Below are 19345 nucleotides of genomic sequence, written 5' to 3'. Positions count from 1 at the left end.
GCACCAAGGTGGCAGGTTCAATCCTCGGTCAGGGCACATACAAGAATCAACCAACGATGCATAAGTATGTGGGACAACAGATCAACGTCTCTCTCTCTCTCCCTTTCTCTTTCCAAGGTCAATTAAAAACATTTAAAAGAGAGACAGTTCTTTCTGATTAATAGCACGAAGCCCTCCATTGCTCTGTCCTTGGCTTCTGATGAGGCACCCGGCCAGGTACCCCGTTTGACCCTAACTGTAAACACGCGCTTTCCATCAGGATCGCCTGCCGTCGAGATGAAAGCTGGCTCTGGAGCCTGCTCAAGACGCGCGTCCCTTCATTTCCTTTCCCAGGAGGGTGAACCCCAGGGAACCGCTGCTCGAGTGATGTCAGCCAGGGTCCGCCTACTTCTCCCCCACCAGCGTCTTCTGTTCCCATTCCTGCCTCTGACCAACAGGGTCGCAGCATTTATTCCTGGAGGGATGGGGACAAAAACGATGATCTAGGCAGAAAATCAAGTATGTTGAAACATCTCAAATTGTCTTTCAATTCGATAGGTGGTTCTGCACAGACCTGGCTTCTGTAAACAGACGCTCAGCCTGTGTCACTCCAGGGTCACGCACTGTGGCATCATGTTCTTCTGAAGCTGTCCGTGCTCCTGGCCAGCTTTACGACGGAAGGGATTGCTGTTCACAGTCCGAATGGTGCTGACCCTCTTGGCCTGTGACCATGGAGGGAGGCGCCGACCCACAGGTACTGCCCCCTGGAAGACCTTCCCTTTATCACCACCGCCCTGAATCTGCCCAGTGCTGGTGGCCGTGGCCACCACAGGAGGCTGCAAGGTCCTGGCGGTGGCAGCTCCATGCCGCTGTCCTCAGCAAGTGCGTCACCGCTGTCACAGGGCGGGACAGGGGGCCTCGAAGGCCCATGCAAGCTGCTCAAAACAAAACAAAACATTGTCATTGTTTGCTGTATTTCAAATTATGTGCTATGTGCTATTTTTATTTTTATGTGTGTGTGTGCATAACCTCAGAATCAAGTGGCTTTTCTTTCTCCTGGATGCTGACACTTTCTCATTTTTTATCTTCACCTTCTGTTCAGCCCATGACCTCAAACAACAGGCCAAATAACTGTTCACACGTCCCCGCTGAGGAACCCGAGCTGCCCGGCGCTCGACGTATGATATTGAAAACTCAACAGGGCCAGAGCACAGGCCGAGACCATTCTTTTCCACCGAAGGTCTTTCCTGTGAGATGACGCTCCATAGGAACAGGCTCCTTCCGGTCTGCCTGGACGTTGTCTGGAAGGACGCGTGGAAACGACTCAGAGAAAGGCAGGCTGAGAGTTTGGCTCATCTTGTCGACAGAGGCCACTGGAGGTAACAGCTCAACCTCCACCGCTGCGGAGGTGTTCTCTTCCCCGGGTCCCCGCAACGGGACGCCCGCTCGCCGCCCCTGGGGGACCGTCTCCACGGTCTGCATCCTTGGATTCTGCCCAGCACTCTCCACCCGCACTCGGACAGCGGGCACTGCTCCCAGATGTCCAGCGACTGCGGCTCGGCAGGCTCCCCACTGTCCCTGCTTGGACCAGCCCCCCGCGTTTCGCCTTCCCGGCTGTTCCCGCACGTGTTCGGGAAGGAAGGGCTTCTGAGTGAGCGGGGAGGCGCTGCTGGTGTGCACCCCGTGCTCGTGTGTGCAGGGGCGTCCCGCCCCTCGGAGACCGTCGCGGGTTCACTGAAGTGTTACCGCCTACGATGAGCTGCACGGTTCCGGAAAATGGAAACTGTTTGCATCCGCAGAACCACATGGTCGAATGAGCGTAGCTGTGTTGATACTTACAGGAAGTTTTTGAGCAAAGGAATTTTTTAAAAAGAACATTTTAATTTTTTATTTATTGATTTATTTTTTCATCCTCACCCGAGGACATTTTTGCATTCATCTTCAGATAGAGTGGGAGGGAGAGAGAGAGAGAAACATCGATGTGAAAGGGACACATCGACTGGCTGCCACCACATGACCCCAACCAGGGCCGAGGACAAACTGCAACTGAGGTACATGCCCTTAGCGGGAACCAAACCCAGGTCTCTCTGGTCCGCAGGCTGCTGCTCTAACCACGGAGAAAACCGGCCAGGGCGAAAGAGAACATTTTAAAATGAAAGTCACAGTTTAGGGGGTTAATGTTCAATTTGGTTCATTTTCTTCATCCAGTACAAACAGTAAAGGTAATATATTTGTTGTGGTGGATGGACTAGAATTAACTCCATAATAATTCTGAAATGACCAATATCTTTATTTGCTTGTTTTTATCTAAGACTTTTTTAACCTAACATTTTCTTTCTTTCTTTTTTTAAATATGTTTTTATTGACTTTTTTAGAGAGAGACAGAAATATCAATGTGAGAGAGAAACAGGGATTGGCTGCCTCCTGCATGCCCCCACCAGGGATTGAGCCTGCAACCTGGGCTTGTGCCCTGACTGCGAATTGAACCGGGACCTCTCAGTCAGGGACGACATCCAACCGCTGAGCCACGCCGCCCGGCACCGACCGTTCCCCTAGTGCCCTTTCACCATTCAGCGGGACCCTCGGCGCTCAGAGCTTGCAGGGCCTGCTTCTCCAAACTCTGCGATCAACGTACTTGACTTTGTTTATCCTTGTAGTGAATACACGTGAGCTGATTGCCACACAGTTACATTCCAATGCAAAATAAGATTATTTGAACAGTAAGGTCTCTTTCTAGAACAATATATGACCCCTAGGAAGTATCACTCTGTACTTGAGTCAGACATGTCCATCAGGAGAAGGAAAGGGTGCAGGCGCAGCCGCGGCATCGGCGTGGGTCCTGGCTGTCTGGGGGTGTGCACCGTCCCCCGTCTGCACTGTCTGCACCCACAGATAGCAGGAGTCCCGCCCCACCCCTCACCCGGCCTTCATATCGATGCCTCCCAGGCTCTCTCCCTCTCCTGTCACCCCACCAAGGGGACAGCAGATAGCAGCTCCTGTGACACATTTCTCAGAGTTCGGCTGCTTCTTCTCGGATCTCAGTGCCTGGACACCTGGTCTTTCTGAGCTCAGAAAAGTGATCTCTTCCCGAACTGTAAACATTTGTTCTTTATGCCTATAGGTTGTTGATTTTGTAAAACCTTCTTTTTCCTGGCCCTCATTCCCTTGATGAGGTCTGTGCTCCGTGAGGCCGCCGACGTCCGGACAATGCAGGGGCTGGGCACTGTTCTCTGCTCAGTGGGAATGGCTGCTTAACAAGCTGTCCGACAGAGGGATGGCCCCAGGAAGCAGGTGGGGCCCAGGTCGCAGTCCCTTGAAGGAAATGTGTGTTTGACCTTCGCTGAGCTGGCAGAGTTGCCGCCTGTAGGCCTGTCCACAGCTGCCTGGGAAACGCACCCCGCTGGCCGGAGGAGAGAGCCCCGCGTGGTGGCAGGCTTCCGGGAGGGCCGCACAGCCCAGGGCAGCTAGGAAGCCCCGTTCGGTTGCAGCCTGTCGATAGGCATTCAGCGCAGGTGTAAAGGTATGTGTATTTTTACTGTGGACGGTACTTCAGCTGTCCCCCATTTCGTCCCTCACCACACTCTTGGGCGCGTCCCTGGGCTAAGCCTGCATGCATATATACTCTCCGGTTAATCTCCATCTCCCTAGCCCCTCCCTCCGAGGTCTGTCAGTCTGTTCCCTGCTTCCTATTCTCTGGACCTATTTTGTTCAGTTTCTTTTGTTCATTAGTTTCCACTGAGATCATGTGATACCTGCCTTCCTCTGATGGCTTATTTCACTCAGCAAATGCTCTCCAGGTCCCTCTGTGCTGATGCAAAGGGTCAGAGCCCTTCTTTGTCACAGCTGCTATGTTCCACGGTGTAACCTACCGCAGCAGAGTCTGTGAAGGTGAGCGTGCTGCCCAGGCCTTCAGCTCTGAGTGTCAGTGCTCTGTCTGCCTTACGAGGTCGTTGTGGGCGTTATGTGGGTGAGGGACCGGCAGGGTGGGCAGGGCTGTAACTGGAGAGGGTCGGGACCTCTGCCGGCCAGTGGAGGGTCTGCGTACTGGGTCCCACTGTGAAGAGAATCCAGGCGTGTGCTGCGGAGAGGACGCTTTTGCAAGTCGGTCCCATTTCCCCGCATTCCAGGCAAAGCCTGCAGGCGAAGACCCGCAATCAGAACTCTTCCGAGGGCTGGGGAGGAGGGATAAACCACAGAACTTACCTGCATGTGCGCATCACCAATGGACATGGACAACAAAGCGGGGATGGGGCGGGGGGATGGGGAGGAGGGTGTCAATGGGGTAAAAAAGGAGAAACATCTGTAACAAAAATAAAATTAAAAAAAAACAACAACAACAAAAATAAAACTCTTCGCGATCCTACCATCCTTAAGATTCTCGGACAGTCCAGGAAAGCATCGAGTTGAATCTTAGTGATGAAGAAAAACGGATTCTTCTCCCTGAGTCCTGCTGAAAAGTCTTTTAAACTATGTTGGTCCCTCCTCCTATCTCAGCAACTGCGTCGTGCTAACGCATACCTGAGTGCACTTGAATCTTCAGAGTTCTGGACTCTCGGTTCTGCAGGTCGTGGTGCCATCGTTAGGAATCAAATTCTTGATGAATTCATATGGGAAATAATACAATAATCAATAAATAATAATACAAGAAAAAAACTCTGTTTTTTGTACTCACAATTGTAAACCTGCTTTTGCCCCACCCTGTATAATATAATATATTAATTCCTAAAATAAAATATGATAATATTTAGGGGGTAGGGTACAATAATATGGAAGTATAATCTCATGTACAGTTGGAGAAGTAAAGTACACAGGCTATGGCTGGTGAGAAAGATGCATTTGTAATACCGGAAAGACCGACTTTCACGGAATGTGAGACACCGTGCATGAGGAGATGACAGAATTTCCTCTGTGCTCCTAAAAGAGGAACTCTTAGCTAAGTATATTGGCAATAGGTCATCGATTAAGATGCTTCCTGGTTTGAGAGAGATGGAAATATGGAAAAGCGTGCATCTCAGAACGGACGTCGCAGGACATTTTTGCATCCCAGAGAGGACGGACTGTCGTTGGTAGGAAGTCATGCCGTGGGGCTATGATGTCATCGTGGAGTGTTGGGACAGGACTGGGACCACGGGTCGGCTCCTTAGGTTCCAGCCAGGTCTGCACCTCGGTGTGTCTTTGCATCAGCTACTTCCGGACTGGGAGTGGCCGTGGGAAGAACACACCTCGATTCCGCCTGATGGCCAGACCCAGCGCCCCAGCCACTCATCAGGTTTAAGTCTGCACACTTGCTCTGGGCAATCAGGAGCATCGCGGTGTCAGACATTTCACTAAAGAATCGTGCTAAACGCAGCCGTTCGCTGCGGCTGAATCGTCCTGGCTGGGTGAACACAGGCCAGATATTCAGTTCCTCGCTGGGCCGTGGCCGGCCCTGCCCTCGCCTGCTCCCTGCGCCTCCGCCTCTCTCCTGGTCCCACATCCAAACAGTGCTCCTGCTGGTGGCTGCCAGCCCGCGGGGGCTGGGGCAACAGGAGCTGGTTTGGTGTAAGCAGGAGCGATAAGATCAAAGCCCCGACAAACACAGAGTGAGAGCGGCCTGGGGCCACGCACCGGCTCGGGTCTCCGAAGCCTTCCGCAGGGCACGGGAGAGACGGGGGACACACTGGCGAGATGCTGGTCCTCTGTGTTCGAGGGTTTAGAAGTCAGTTACGTGTGGAATCCCGTGACGGTTCCACACGTTCTGTTTCCTCAGGCGGACCTGTGGAAGCGTCAAACTGTTCCCATTGCTCTGTGAGGACCTGGCCAATGGATGTTCTAAACGCGTTTGGGGGACTTAAAAGTTAGTCATCGAAAGTGTCTACTTGAGAAAAGAAGGGTGAGCAGAACCATACACAGGCTTAAAGTTCCGCAGACCTGTTCTATTCTGAGGTTAAAAAGGCCAGAAAATAAATAATAACCCTCCCGTATTCACATTCTCTGCAGCTGAATTCTAAGAGCTGCTAATCCTTCTTCTAATTTTGTGGCCTGAACGTTTGTTTTTGAGAAGGTGTGGATATAAGTGAGTGTATTATTGTAAACATGAATTTTTCCTAACAGAATCATTCATGTAAATCTTTCTGCACCTCTGGATTTAATAAAGCAAATGATATCTATTGCTTCAAAGGGGACACTCGCTGGGGCCTCTCATTATTGGCCAGATAACCAGCAGTCCAGGGGGAGAGTTGACCTGATACTACTACATATCAAAACTTTATGCATTCTTCATTTTTTTAGGAAAATGGGTATCATGGAACTTATTAACTATGTAGTTCAAGACGTTGTGTTTATTTGTGTAAAATACAGCTTTGCTAAAATGCTCAGGAAGTTTGTACGGATTCTTGGGCTTTAATATTTGTGCCAAAACTCCCTTGGAGAACTTGCGTGAATGTTCGGACGGCTAAGAAGTTGCTCAAGGTCCCAGAGAGATTTTGAAACAGCCTGAGACACACACGTGGTGAATTATACACGAAACCACACAACCGTGGGAGACAACGGAGGCTCAGGAGTGTCCCCCTGGCGCCCGGGAACCTGGCTTTCCCAGAGCACGGCGCTCTGCGAAGGTTTCGTGGCTCCTCTCTTCAGCTCCCAAAGGAGTATACTTGGCAAAAAAAAAAAAAAAAAGGTTAAAAAACCCATGGTATAGGACCCCCATTGCTGAAAAGTAATCAATCTTATGTTTACTATTAGCTTAGGTCCCAGTTAACCAACAGGCCCTAGACTGGTCCCCGGCGTGACCAGGACTATTTCTACAGCAGAAGTTCCAGAGTCCTAAGCTCTAAGGCTGCTCCTCCCTCCTTGTGGTTTTGCTGTGACATCATCATTGACTCCCAGGTTGTGGGGTTTCTCTGGTTCTTACGTTGTGTGTGTGTGTGTGTGTGTGTGTGTGTGTGTGTGTGCCAGGAACTCTGTGGTCCTGACTCACACCCCTTCCAGGGTGACTCTGGGTCCCCCTACAGCCACAAGATGCTTGGCCACACTCTCCATGAATCAGAAAGCTAAAAACGGTTTTGGGGGAAAAATAGAGTAATGGTCATTCTTTATTCCTGAAATGTGTTATTATTAGTTTGGCCCAGTTAAATATGAAATGAAGCAGGCATATGTAAGTACTAAATGCTCTTTTTATTTATTTTATTTGCTTTCGTAGCTCACAGAAATAGTATTCCTTGAACAGTGCTTTGGACGAGGTGACTGTAAGAAGGAACCCGCCAGAACTCCAGTCCCACCGAGACTATTTCTTCGAAAACAGGGCGTCCGTGCCTGCGGCGCCCGAGCACTGGCTCTGCCCTGGTCGGCCCGCTGAGGGCCCCGGTCCTCACAGCTTCGCTGGGAAACAGGGCCTTTGGGGCGATTCCAGGGCACGGGGTTCCTCGCGAAGTTAAATTCAGGAAACGTTTCCGGAGCCTTTGCCAGGCGCACGGCGCCAGGAAACAGGCAAAGATCAAAGTAAGACCCTTTGGTCTGAGACCAACACCTCGCAAGGGAGCTCCCAGGCTCGTGCAACGTAAGCACGTAACAGAACTTCCAGGAGGTACCTTGGAGAACCGTCTGGGAGGGGAGAAAACGGGGATGGGAGGAGGAGACAAAACAGGCAGCTCTGGGTCAAGGTCTCGTAGACTCGTGAGCACGTGTGATGTTTGCTGGTCCCCTGACCGGAAACGCAGGAGAAAGGGGCAGAGAGGAGGTGGGTGCCCGGCCTGCCAGATGATGGTCAGTGGTCCCAGGGAGGAGTGGAGAGGAGACAGTGGGGGAGGGGGGGTGAACTATGACTGTCCTCAAATGACACATATGGCCATTTTCTACAAAACAGCTGTCCAAAGCAGGTGGACAAGGAGTGTTAGAGTCCTGTTGATAACTTGCTTTTTCTCTCTTTCCTCTTAAATGTCTATTTTTATGTTTGTTTGTTTTTTCAATTTACCTACTAGGGTAACAGTAAGTGGATATCTAATGTCAGCTCATACACATCTCAGGGAACTCATGCTCAAGTTTGCTGGGTGGACAGTGCCGTCAGAGCTGGGGACGCCGGGGTGGAGGAGCACACCTTCTCCAGTCTCAGGTAGAGATGGAAGCAGATAAACGTCGCATCAGATGGCGAGATTATTAGATCTGGAAGGATCTTGGAGGTGAGATCCTTCAGCCCAGATGACGAGAGCCCAGAGACTTCCTTGGACACACGGCTACCGAGACCTACACGGGGCCTTGGTGGGAGAGCTGGGTCTGGATACCCCTCGTTTCTACCCTGAAGCTCAGTGTCTCTCTTAGGCAAGGACATCCTGGCCTTTGACATCTCCCATCTACAGATAAACACCATCCTGTGTTCGTGGCTGGCAGACAGCACCGGCACCGGCAGCGGAAGCACACGGAACGAGGAATGCCAAGTGCGCCCTAGGGCAGGCGGAGTCTTAGAAAAACCTCACTTATAAAAGGGCATTTAGGTGAACGCCTGTTCTCTGACAGACTGTCCTCTGCTACAGCCCCACTCTTCAAACTGTCCTGAGAAGAGAGAGGTCAGGTGGCCTGTGCTCGGACCGTCGGCGCCCCTTGACCCTAAGCTGAAGTTCCTACAGTGCAATACTGCCTGGTTTTGAACTTTACCCCCTCTGTCCTTTTTAAAATGAAGTTTTAGGAAGAAACCACAGAATTACAACAGAGCCAGTCTTAGGTGGAAGGGTTCTGAGTTTTAGATCTTCAGTTTTTTAATTAATTAATTAATTTCCTTTTTATTGATTTTAGAGAGAGAGGAAAGGAGAGGGAGAGAGAGATGGAAACATCGCTGAGAGAGAACATTGATTGGCTGCCTCCTGCATGCCCCCACTGGGGATTGGACCCACAACCTGACCGGGAATCGAACCAAAGACCTCTGGTGCAGGGTCGATGCTCAACCACTGAGCCACACAGGCCAGGCAGATGCTCAGTTTTTTAAAAGCAACGTGACAGCCCACTGCATAGTATTCCCTTTACACCCTCAAACTTCAACACACACTTTCTTTTCTTGTCTTTTTAAATCCTCACCTGAGGATATTTTTTCATTCATTTTTTAGAGAGCATGTAAAAAAGAGGGGGAGGGGAAAGGGAAGAGAGAGAGAAACATCGACGTGCGAGAGACACATCGTCTGGCTGCCTCCTGCACGGCCTGACCAGGGCCGAACCACAACCGAGGTACATGCCCTTGACCAGAATTGAACCCATGACCCTTTGGTCCTCAGGCCAACGCTCTAACCACTGAGCACACCGGAAGGGCATATTTTCTAAGAACAATGACAACTGGGTCACAAGATAGTCTCCATAGCGGCAGGACGACCACATTCAGGGCCGTGGCCGTGGCCGTGGCCGGTGTCTCGCACCTTCTCCCCGCACTCTGGGCCCCGGCCCCACAGTCCTGGAGCAGTTCCTGTTTCCCGGGCCTTCGCGCGGATCCCGTCCGGATGCCTCTGAGTCTGTTCGGTTCCTCAGTCCCTCGGTCTTTCTTCAGCTGTGCTTGTTTGTTATGACAACCGCCACCTACTGAGGGTTCGGGCCAGGTACCTTGCAGCATGCCGCTCAGTCTGGGTCTTCACACCTTTCCTGGGAGGACTTTCAGTTTGTGCATTTGGGCTGGAACACTACAAAACGGATGCTGTAGAACCACTGAAAAAGCCTTTCTAGTTATTTTACAAAAGGAGCGGATGTACACAGTTTGGTGCAGGGGGAAGTTATTTAGAATGCAAACATTATCACAGCACAAAGGTTTTACAAACTTTATTTTTATATGCATGTGTTTTCCCCCTGTAAACACACTGACCTCACGATTAATTCATTTCCGTCACAGGCATGTTTGGCTGCCGCACTGCCGCAGGCCCAGTGAGGGATTTCATTAGTAATTCGACAAGATTCTCCCAGCCAGAGAACTAGTAATTACATATTACATGTTCATTAGATAAGAACTATTATTGTAAACCCATAAAATGTCTTTGTGCTGCTTGGCATTTACAAATTCAGTGACCTTTAAGAAAGAAAGTTACATGACCTGGACGTTTTGGCTCAGTGGTGAGAGGGTTGGCCCACACAATGATGGGTCTTGGGTTTGATTCCCAGTTAAGGGCAATAATAGAGAAACACAGTACTAGCTGATATGTATTGAGCACTTATTATGTGCCTGGCAAGCTCTTTTAATCTGTGACAGGGTCCTTTTGTAGATAGACCCTGTGTTCCCTCGCACAAGCGCAGAGAGAAGTAAGTGGCTGGCCCCCGTCATGGGACGATCCGGTCGAGACAGGGTTTGAATGCCGGCAGCTAGACCAGAGCCCAAGCCCTCCAACAGTCCTCAGTGATGCCAGCAGGGCCCTGGGCACCGCAGAGCCGCTGCCTGTGCCCCGCTGCTCCTGCTGGGTGGGCCTCCAGGAAACTGGTGGGACAGAAGGGGTGGGCTGCCAGGGGGTAGCACCCCATCAGGCTGGGCCTGGAGGCCCTCCTTAGGGAATTTGGATCTTATCCTATTCCTGATACTCAACTATGTTTTGTGTTTTATTGTTTGTTTCCATTGTTTTGAGCGACAATTTCTGAACTGGTAAATGTGAAGTCACTTTCTGGGGACCTCCGTGTCCTCGATATACTCTAAGGACTTTGGTTTAGGTGACCCCATGGATCCCTCTCAGTGCTGAGACTTGTTTCTGTGTCTCATCCCTGCAGCTCTGGTTCGTGTAGTGAAGTCCTTTCTACCGCTGAACTTGACCATGTTTCCGTAGCTCTGCCTCAGCTCGATACAGAAGCCAAGTCTGGTGAAACCTGAGTAGGCGTGATGCTCCCTGACCCATTTCCACGGAGGAGGGGCGTGCCGGCGAGGAAGGGGCGTGCCGGCGAGGAAGGGCCGAGCAGGAGGAGAGCTGCAGGTCAGGTGCACACGGGACGGGAAGGTGGAGAGCCACGTTCCACCCTCCGGCGAGGCCGGGTTCTCAGGAAGCCAGGTCACCCCGGGTGTGGGCATCCCTCATCCCTGGCCCCTCTGAGGGCGGTGAGCTCTGAGGCCATCCGGGCCTGTCTTTATCTCTCATCATCTCCCTACCACCTCTTGTTTTGCCAAAATGACATTGTCATGGGACCTGACCGGCTCTCTGCCCCGGGCTCTTGCTCCCCTCCGGGACCTTCCTGTCTTGGGGATCTTGCTGCAGAATTCTCAGGTTGGCCCTGCCCCACAGACCAGTCTCATTTCTCTGCTAAGACAGGATGGGCTTCCTACCTCTCCAGTTAGCTTGATCTCTTCCCGCTCATCGGTAAAGTGGGAACTAGTAATGTTTATTCTATTTCCTTAAATATATTAGAAATTATACCAGCTTCTGGGTTGCTACAAAATAACAGTGAAAATTTGGTGAAATTGAATGAAACCTTGCAAAAAACTTCACTGACATTTTACTTTGGGTCAAACAAAAGCTCTTTATTTATTTATTTTTTGGAATATAAGAAAATGTCCATTTTGATATTAAAAAAATGACTACTTAACCTAACCATACTCATTGAGTTTTTCAGGTGTACCAGGTCGGGAAAAGGGTTTCCCATGGTCACACAGAGTCAGAGGGAAAACGAGAGCACAGCCTGGGTTCACCCTCTTGCGTGCGGCTGTCCATTTTCCCACCACCGTTCATAGAAGAGACTGTCTTTTCTCTTGTATGTTCTTGGCTCCTTTGACATAAATTAATGGGCCATTATTTTTCTATTTATTTATTTATTTTTCAGAGAGAGAGAGAGAGAAACATTAAAGTGAGAGAGAACATCGACTGGCTGCCTCTTGCTTGCCCCCCACTGGGGATCGAGCCCACAACCCGGGCATGTGCCCTGACCAGGAATCGAACCAGGACCTCTCGGTCCCTGGGACGATGCTCAGTCCACTGAGCCACATCAGCCTGGCCCAGTATTTTACTTTTTAAAACCGGGGTTGGGTAGGGCCCCTGCGGGGTGATGAGCGACCGCGTGGAAGTGTCTTGGGGGAGCCGAGAGGTCACGGCCCCTTCTCACTGCTCAGTTACCTGGAAAGTAGGAGAAGGGATGCGGGTCGCCCTGGGAACAGGTCTCGGGAAAGGCAGGGAGGCTGAGGAAGTGGAGGGCAGGGCCTGTGACCATCATGTTCCAGAAGCGCAGCCCAAGTGCTTGGGGGCGAGGAAGTGACAGGGCTCTTGGTTCGAACAGTGTGGAAATGTCAGGTTGGTTCAACAAAGGGCCTTTTACATAGCGCCAGCTGGTGAGACCAGGAACAAGGGAGAATGATGGGCTCCTCTTGGGGGAGGGTCAGTGTTTGGCTCGGTGGCCAGCCCGTGGTTGTGGCCTGGAGCTGGGCTCATTTTCCCAGGGGTCCTCTGCTCTGGGGGCTGTGGTGAGTGTGGCAGGTGGGGTTGGCGGAGCAGTAGCCTGGCGCTGGGGGCCAGTGGTGAGTCCATGACCCCAGCTGCGGAGAGGAAGGGCATGGCCTCCTCAGGGAGAGAGCGACTGAAGCTGGCTGAGTGCCTCAGCCAGCTGGAATGTCGTCCTGTACACCGCCAGGTTGTGCGTTCATTCTCGGGCCGGGCATATACCTAGGTTGCAGGTTTGACCTCTGGTCTGGGCATACGGGAGGCAACGGATCTCTCTTCCTCTCTAAAATCAATTTAAAAAAACGTATCCATGGGTACTGGTCATGTGGCTAAGTGGTTAGAATGTCGGCCTGAAACCAGAGAGTTGTGGGTTCGACTCCAGTCAAGAACATGTGCCTTGGGTACTGTTGATCCCCGGCCCTGGTTGGGGTTGTGCAGGAGGCAACCAGTCAATGTTTCTCTCTCTCTCTCTCTCTCTCTCTCTCTCTCTCTCTCTCTCTCCCCCACTCTGTCTGGAGATAAATGAAAAAAGTATCTTCAGGTGAGGATTTAAAAAAAAGTGTTGAGCGGGCTCTGGGGGAAGGGACTGTGGGAAATTCCAGACTCACGTCCCCTTATGTTTCAGTGTCCTGTCTGTCTTTTTATAGTTGTTGATGCAAATAAAAGAATGAGCAACTCACCACTGATTCTAGAATCTTCCATTTGCAGAGAGAAGAGGGCAAACCCTGCTGACACCTATGCCATCCTACCTGGTTCGCAGGGAGCTAACCCGAGCCTTGGACGTCTTGGCTTCCAGAACGTCTTCCGACAAACCCTTCAGGCAGAACTGTCCCGCAGGCCGTGGCCCTCGGTGTCTACCTGGTCCGCCGTAAGAATTGTTCAAACATGTGACGCATGACTATTTAGTCAGGGCCACTGACCGCTTTCCCATCATTGACAGGTAAAAAAATGACCACAGCTCACTCAATAGCCATTTGGTGTGAATGAATAAAAACTATACCAATTTTTTTGGTCAGATTGGCAAAAAAATATATTTTTTGGTGAGCCTCAGAATTTTAGCAAGTCGCGTATGTGCCGTGAGCTGAAGAAGGTTGAAAATCGCTGCCCGAGCCTAGCATTCCGTACCCACTTTCTCCCGGTGCGTGTGGTTTGGCAAATTGTGTTCTGCTAGATGACAGCTGTTACTATATCATTTACCTGGCTTCATTGCATCCACCCTCTCTCTGGAACAGCCTTGATGTTCAGAAATGCTTGCTTCCTAAGCTGAGTCTCTGGGATCACGGACAATAAAACCTGGCGTGGCCATTTACCTCGCACTCAACCATCTCTTCGCGTGACCTAGGCCAACCCCGCTGCCTGTGAGTTCACCTGCTGGAGTTTCCTGATGCCTCTGCCAACCCCACTGCCTGTGTGCCATCTCTCTTGTCTTGCCTGGGGTCGGGGGTCGGCGCAATGCAATGAACTACCAGCACATGCTGGTAGGAATGAGGGGGAGCATTGCAAGAGAGCAAAATGCTCCAGATCTCTGGATGCAGTCCAATTTATTTGCAGAGTGGTTCCCCAGGTTACATGTTGATTTAGGTAAATTATTTCCTTGAGATTGGTGCCTCTGCAAACCATACAGCATAGCCTTGTCTTGTGCTTTTTAAGGGAAAGAGACTTCAAAGATAAAAAAAATAACAAACCTATCCATGCCTGGGCAAGGCCCATTATCCTCTTGGGTGGTCTTCCAACCCTTTGTCATGCAAATCTTATCTATTCACATGAAAACAAAACATTCAGTTCCAAACAGGGCGGTCTTCCTGCCCTCCAGGCACACCTCTCTGTCCACACACTTTGATCCTGGGCTGGCCAGGTTGGGAGAATGCACATCACAAGGTTACAAACTGTTCATCCACCAACCCCATCCCTAACTTGTGAGTTCACCTGCCAGTTTCCCGATGCCCAACCAGGGAGACCACAAAGAGCAGTAGTGTGCCCTGCGGCCTTGGTTACCCCTGACCTGTCTGTGAGCTGCCTTCCTGCGGCAGGAGGGCCAGGCCTAGGTCACCTGCCGCTGTGGGACAGCCGTGGCACGTGGAAATCCTGAGAGTACGTGTGCTTCTAGCCACGGACATAAAAGTTAAAGCTAAGAAACAAAAGGCGGTGAACTTGAGCTTTCCCACCCTCTGCAACCGCAGACCACGCTGTTCACCCCGAAGGTAGACGGTTCAGCTCGGTCAGCTGGCACCGAGAGGTCAGAGCCCGGCCTGCTGCTCTGCTGACCCAGCAGTCTCCTCACCCAGGCCCGAGGGCTGCAGGCCCGGCTGAAGAGCGCTCCGAGGGTTTCTTGCTGACTGCATCTGCTGTAGGGTCTTTGAAAAAGCTGGCCAGGCTTCTACTTAGAATGACGGACGGACGGACTGATGGTCTGAGCCACCTCGGGCCTGTGCTCATGGCTCGACCCCGAGAAAGAGAGGGGCTGGCGAGTTTTCTCCGGACACAACACCTTACTCCTTGTTCTTGACTGAGTTTAGAGTCATTTGGTTGTAACTGGTGTTGTTTGCTTGATTTATGGATGTTTGATTCTGTGTATTTGTTGTATAAACGATCGTTGTTTGTGGGCTCATTAAACCGCAGGCCCCAGGTTCTGTCATCTGTCATAAATGTAAACAACAAATGCAATTAGCGCGTGTCCTCCGAGGGAAGATAAAACCTGGGCCGGGGAACTGAGATTCCCCAACTAACTGTGACCCCTCTGTGTCCGGAACGCCCCCAGCACAGCCCCGGAGAGACGCAGGGTTCTCTCAGAGAAGCCGACAGTACTCACGGAGCTTCCCACCGGCTCGGAGACTGTCTGCTCAGCCCCCGGGAAACGCGGCCCCTTTCCTGAGTCAGTGCCTCAGTGTCCCGAACACAAAGCAAACAGCAGGGCCCCAGGGCCCTGCGCGCCGGCCCCTTTGTGATAACCAGCTCTCAGGGAGGGTCGGTGCTTCCACAGCGCCGGTCCTCTTCCAAGGTCAGTGCTGAAGACGCCGGTCAGTGAATTAAAAAACATAAATTGGCCCCGCCCAGTGTGGCTCAGTGGATTGAGTGTCGTCCCATGCAGGGAGAGGTCACCGGTTCAGTTCCCGGTCAGGGCGCATGCCCAGGTTGTGGGCTCAATCCCCAGTAGGGGGCGTGCAGGAGGTGGCCAGTCGGTGTTGCTCTCATTAACATTTCTTTCTCTCTCTAAAATCAATAAAAATGTATGTAAAGCCCTGGCCGGTTTGGCTACGTGGTTAGAGTGTCGGCCCTTGGACTGAAGGATTGTGGGTTTGATTGCAGTCAAGGGCACCATACCTGGGTTGCAGATTTGATCCCCCCACCCCACTTGGGGTCTTGCGGGAGGCAACCAGTTGTCTCTCACATCAATGTTTCTCTCCCTCCCTCCCTCCCTTCCACTCTTTCTAAAAACCAGTGGAAAAATATCCCAGGTGAGGATTAACAACAGAAAAACACACATAGAATCAAATTGAATTAGGGGTCAGAGGGCAAGAGTGTTGGTCCCTCCAACAGGTGTTGACTCAGAGAGCCACTCACTCCTCCCAGCCTCCCCATTTGTGGACATGGTGGGTACGGAGCCTCCAGGCCCACTGACCCCTGTTAGGAGAGCCCCCCAGCACACGTGGTGACACCTGTGCTCACCAAGGTGGGACCAGACAGCCTGGAGCACTGCCCCTGGGTGAAAGGTTAGGTAATGAACACCTCAGCCCTGAAAACCTTTGATCGCTGGCAGCATTGCCTGGGTGAATGGGCAAATATTGGGCTCAGCGCAGTGCCTGGGACGCGGTACCTAGTTATCAAATGGGTGAGTTTACTGAGCCCCGGCTTCAGGAGAAAAGTCAGCAGGCTGATTGCTGGCCTGGCGAGGAAATGGATGTGTTTTACTCACTGGTGAAACAGGCGTTCTTCCCTTTTCTAAAATCCTTGCCTCAGAATGTGTTCATTGATTTTAGAGAGAGGAACGGAGAGACAGAGAGAGAAACATGGTTGTGAAAGAGAAGCATCGATTGGCTGCTTTCCACACATGCCCGAACGGGGATTGAACCCGCAGCCTGGGTGTGTGCCCTGACTGGGGCTTGAACCCACATTTTGGTGTGTGGGACGATGCGCCAACCAACGGAGCCACCCTTCCGGGGAGAGATGTGTGTCCTTACATGGCCAGGTGTCTGACATTGCTGAACTCCCCCTTCATACCTTAGGGAAGGTTGTACTTGAGGTTCGATTTCCCAGAGACAGAAACTCTGATTAATAGTATCATAAAGAAACGAAAAGAGAGCTATCTCCTTGATTGCCTTTCCTTGCCTGATCTCTGACTCGGCTCCAGGAGGATGGAAAGCACTTCCTTCATTCATTGCTTCATCAGTCACAGTTTCAGCGTTGTGTGGGGGGCTGGCATGTTCTGGATGGCAGACGGAAAAGCGGTTCTGCTCCCCCCAAGGGGAGTCTGTGCTGCTCACGCAGGTCAGACTGAGCAGACAGAGACGTAATGCAGGCAGGGCAAGAGGAGGTTTACAGCTGTTTGCACAGAAAATAATAATACAAGAATAAACTTCGTGTTTCATGTATTCATGACCCTAAACCTACTTTTGCCCCACCCTGTGTGGGTTGTTCCAAGCGACTGTTTTTAAATGCAGATAGCTCCCTCATTGTGCAATGTGTTTCCTAAATACTGTGGCAAAGTAATTGATCACAATTGTTTTTAAGACATTAACGTATTCTTACTTGTTTTATAGAATAAACTTAGTTTGGGTAAATGTTATTCTTTGAATTTTTAATATGATTCATAAAAAATCACTTTTAGATGCTTTTATTTTTTTAATTTTTATTTATTTACATTGATCTTCAGACAGAACTGGAGGGAGAGAGGGAGGAAGAGAGAGACAGGGAGAAACATCAACATCCTAGAGACACATCGAGTGGCTGCCACACGCACAACCCCAACCGGGGCCGGGGACAAACCACAACGGAGGCATGTGCCCTTGGCTGGAATTGAACTCAGGACTCCTTGGTCCGTGGGCAACGCTCTTACCACTGAGCTATACCGGCCAGGGCACTTTTAGATGCTTTTAAAGCAAACACGACAGAATAGAGGTGTCATCTGCTTTGTGTTCAAACTCAGTAACAGCTCCTCCAAGCCACTGGCCAGGGCTGAAGAATATAATAGAACCTCTGATTTTGCAGAAAATCAACCAGTGAGCTGGGGTTTCGGATATCGAATTTGGCTATTCCAGACTCTTTTCATTTCAAATATTCAAAGCTGCCTGTGCATGTCGAAGTCCCAGCGAGAAAAGGCCGGTGCTATTTCGGGCTGTCTCTGAGGGCTAGGACGGTCCTGCAGAGAGGTAGGCACATCTGGGTGCTATTTTCAGGCTCCCAGATTCCAGAAAGACTGGGAAGCTGGAAGGAGACCAGAAGCGTGAAAGGAAATGATGAATGAGTCACGGGGCAGAGCTGGGAGTGAGTCTCCAAAGCTGAGCTGAGAACCCGGAGCGGGCAGGAGGAGAGGCCGGAAAGAGGCCTCAGCGGCATCTGCCCCTGGGGGGGGGGGGGGGGGCGGGCACCGCAAGTTTTAAATGGACCAGAGCTAAAATTATGTTAAAAGAAAAAAAAGACACTGGGCACAAGGGTTCTGGCCCCCGCCGTGCACCAGCCCTCTGACGCCTCGCGGCCTGGGCATCGGGAGTCCCGGGGCCGGAGCGGCGCTCTCCGCCTGTCTGCTCCCCGGGGGCAGAGTGAAGCGGCCCTGCACCTTCCACGCCGGGAGAACCTGCGAAAACACATTTTGTAAACTAAGAGTAGAGTCACAGGCTCTTTTAAATAGCAGTATGGTGCTCTACATTATTGTAAGGGGAATCTTTTTATTTTTAAATATCTTTTTATTAATTTTTTTAGAGAGAGAAGAAGGGAGAGAAACATTAATGTGAGGGAGAAACATTGATCGGCCGCCTCCTGCACGCCCCCCCCTGGGGATCAAGCCTGAAACCAGGGCCTGTGCCCTGGCCGGGAATCGAACCGGGACCTCTCAGTCCATGGGACACGCTCAACCACTGAGCTGCACCGGCCGGAGTAAGGGGAATCCGGAAGCTAGTTTATCAGGGAAACGTAATTTTAATTTGAAGAACGGGGACAGCAGTGAAACAGCTTGTTAGGATGCCTCTCAGCAACGGCCATTAAACAGCACTGGAGACCCCCGTGGCCCGACTGCTCTGACAGGTGTGGTGGGCACCAGCGTCCGTTCTCTGGAGCTCTCGGGCAAGGCTGGGCTGGGCCGGCACCCCTAAAAGCCCTGAGGCCGGAGCCCCTTCATGGCCTTCTTTCCTTCTTCTCAGCCCCAGAAACCTCCGGAAATGGTTTCTACGTGCGACTGGCACATTCACTGCTGTCGGGCAGGGCAGAGTTGGCGGAGAAAGTCTCTGTAAAAACGCATGATGAATGACTCAGCGCTTACCTGAGGACACATGATGAATGACTCAGCATTTACCTTAAGGACAGATGGGTCATGAAGAAAGCGCGTTTAGGTGAAGAAATCCCACCCCCACCGTTTCCCAGAAGAGTCAGTCCGTGCACTCGGAAGTTCCAAATGCCACAGTGACATAAGCACACACACAGACCACGGATGCGCTCACTGCCCACGCGGGGTGCGGACGAGTGTGGCCAAGAGACTCTAGTGCACGGACGCACACGGAGGCCAGGAAGCCGGTGTGCATGGAGTTCACCTCTTAAAAATGGTCTCTGGTTTTCATCAGAGGAGTATTTTTCTGATCATCCTCAGAAGCACTGAGAAAACTGTTGATTTGACAGCTCGCCCCCCGAAACACTTCAGCTTCCTCCGACATTCGAGTCACTCTGACGGAGCACTGACCCGAGGCCCGGAGGAAGCCAGCTTCCGTCGGCTGCAGAGAGCCTGTCTCCCTGGGCTGCTCCCTTCCTGCTGCTGCTGCTGCTGCAAATCTGTGTTTCCTGTCCTTTGGCTTATCTGCTATTTTTAG

At 51.4% G+C, this 19345-nt stretch overlaps 1 long non-coding RNA gene across 1 annotated transcript; it reads left to right on the top strand.

Annotated features, from left to right (window-relative positions):
- The first annotated feature begins 2950 nt into the window (after nt 1-2950).
- Nucleotides 2951-13690, top strand: LOC118631689. Its single transcript, XR_004959887.1, has 4 exons — nt 2951-3499; nt 10681-10880; nt 13041-13272; nt 13565-13690. It is a non-coding gene; the product is annotated as an uncharacterized LOC118631689 (long non-coding RNA).
- Nucleotides 13691-19345: the final 5655 nt, after the last annotated feature.

The sequence above is a fragment of the Molossus molossus genome, unplaced genomic scaffold, assembly GCF_014108415.1.
Source record: "Molossus molossus isolate mMolMol1 unplaced genomic scaffold, mMolMol1.p scaffold_m16_p_16, whole genome shotgun sequence".
Classification (NCBI taxonomy): domain Eukaryota; kingdom Metazoa; phylum Chordata; class Mammalia; order Chiroptera; family Molossidae; genus Molossus; species Molossus molossus.
This window is presented reverse-complemented; position numbering and strand designations above follow the sequence as displayed.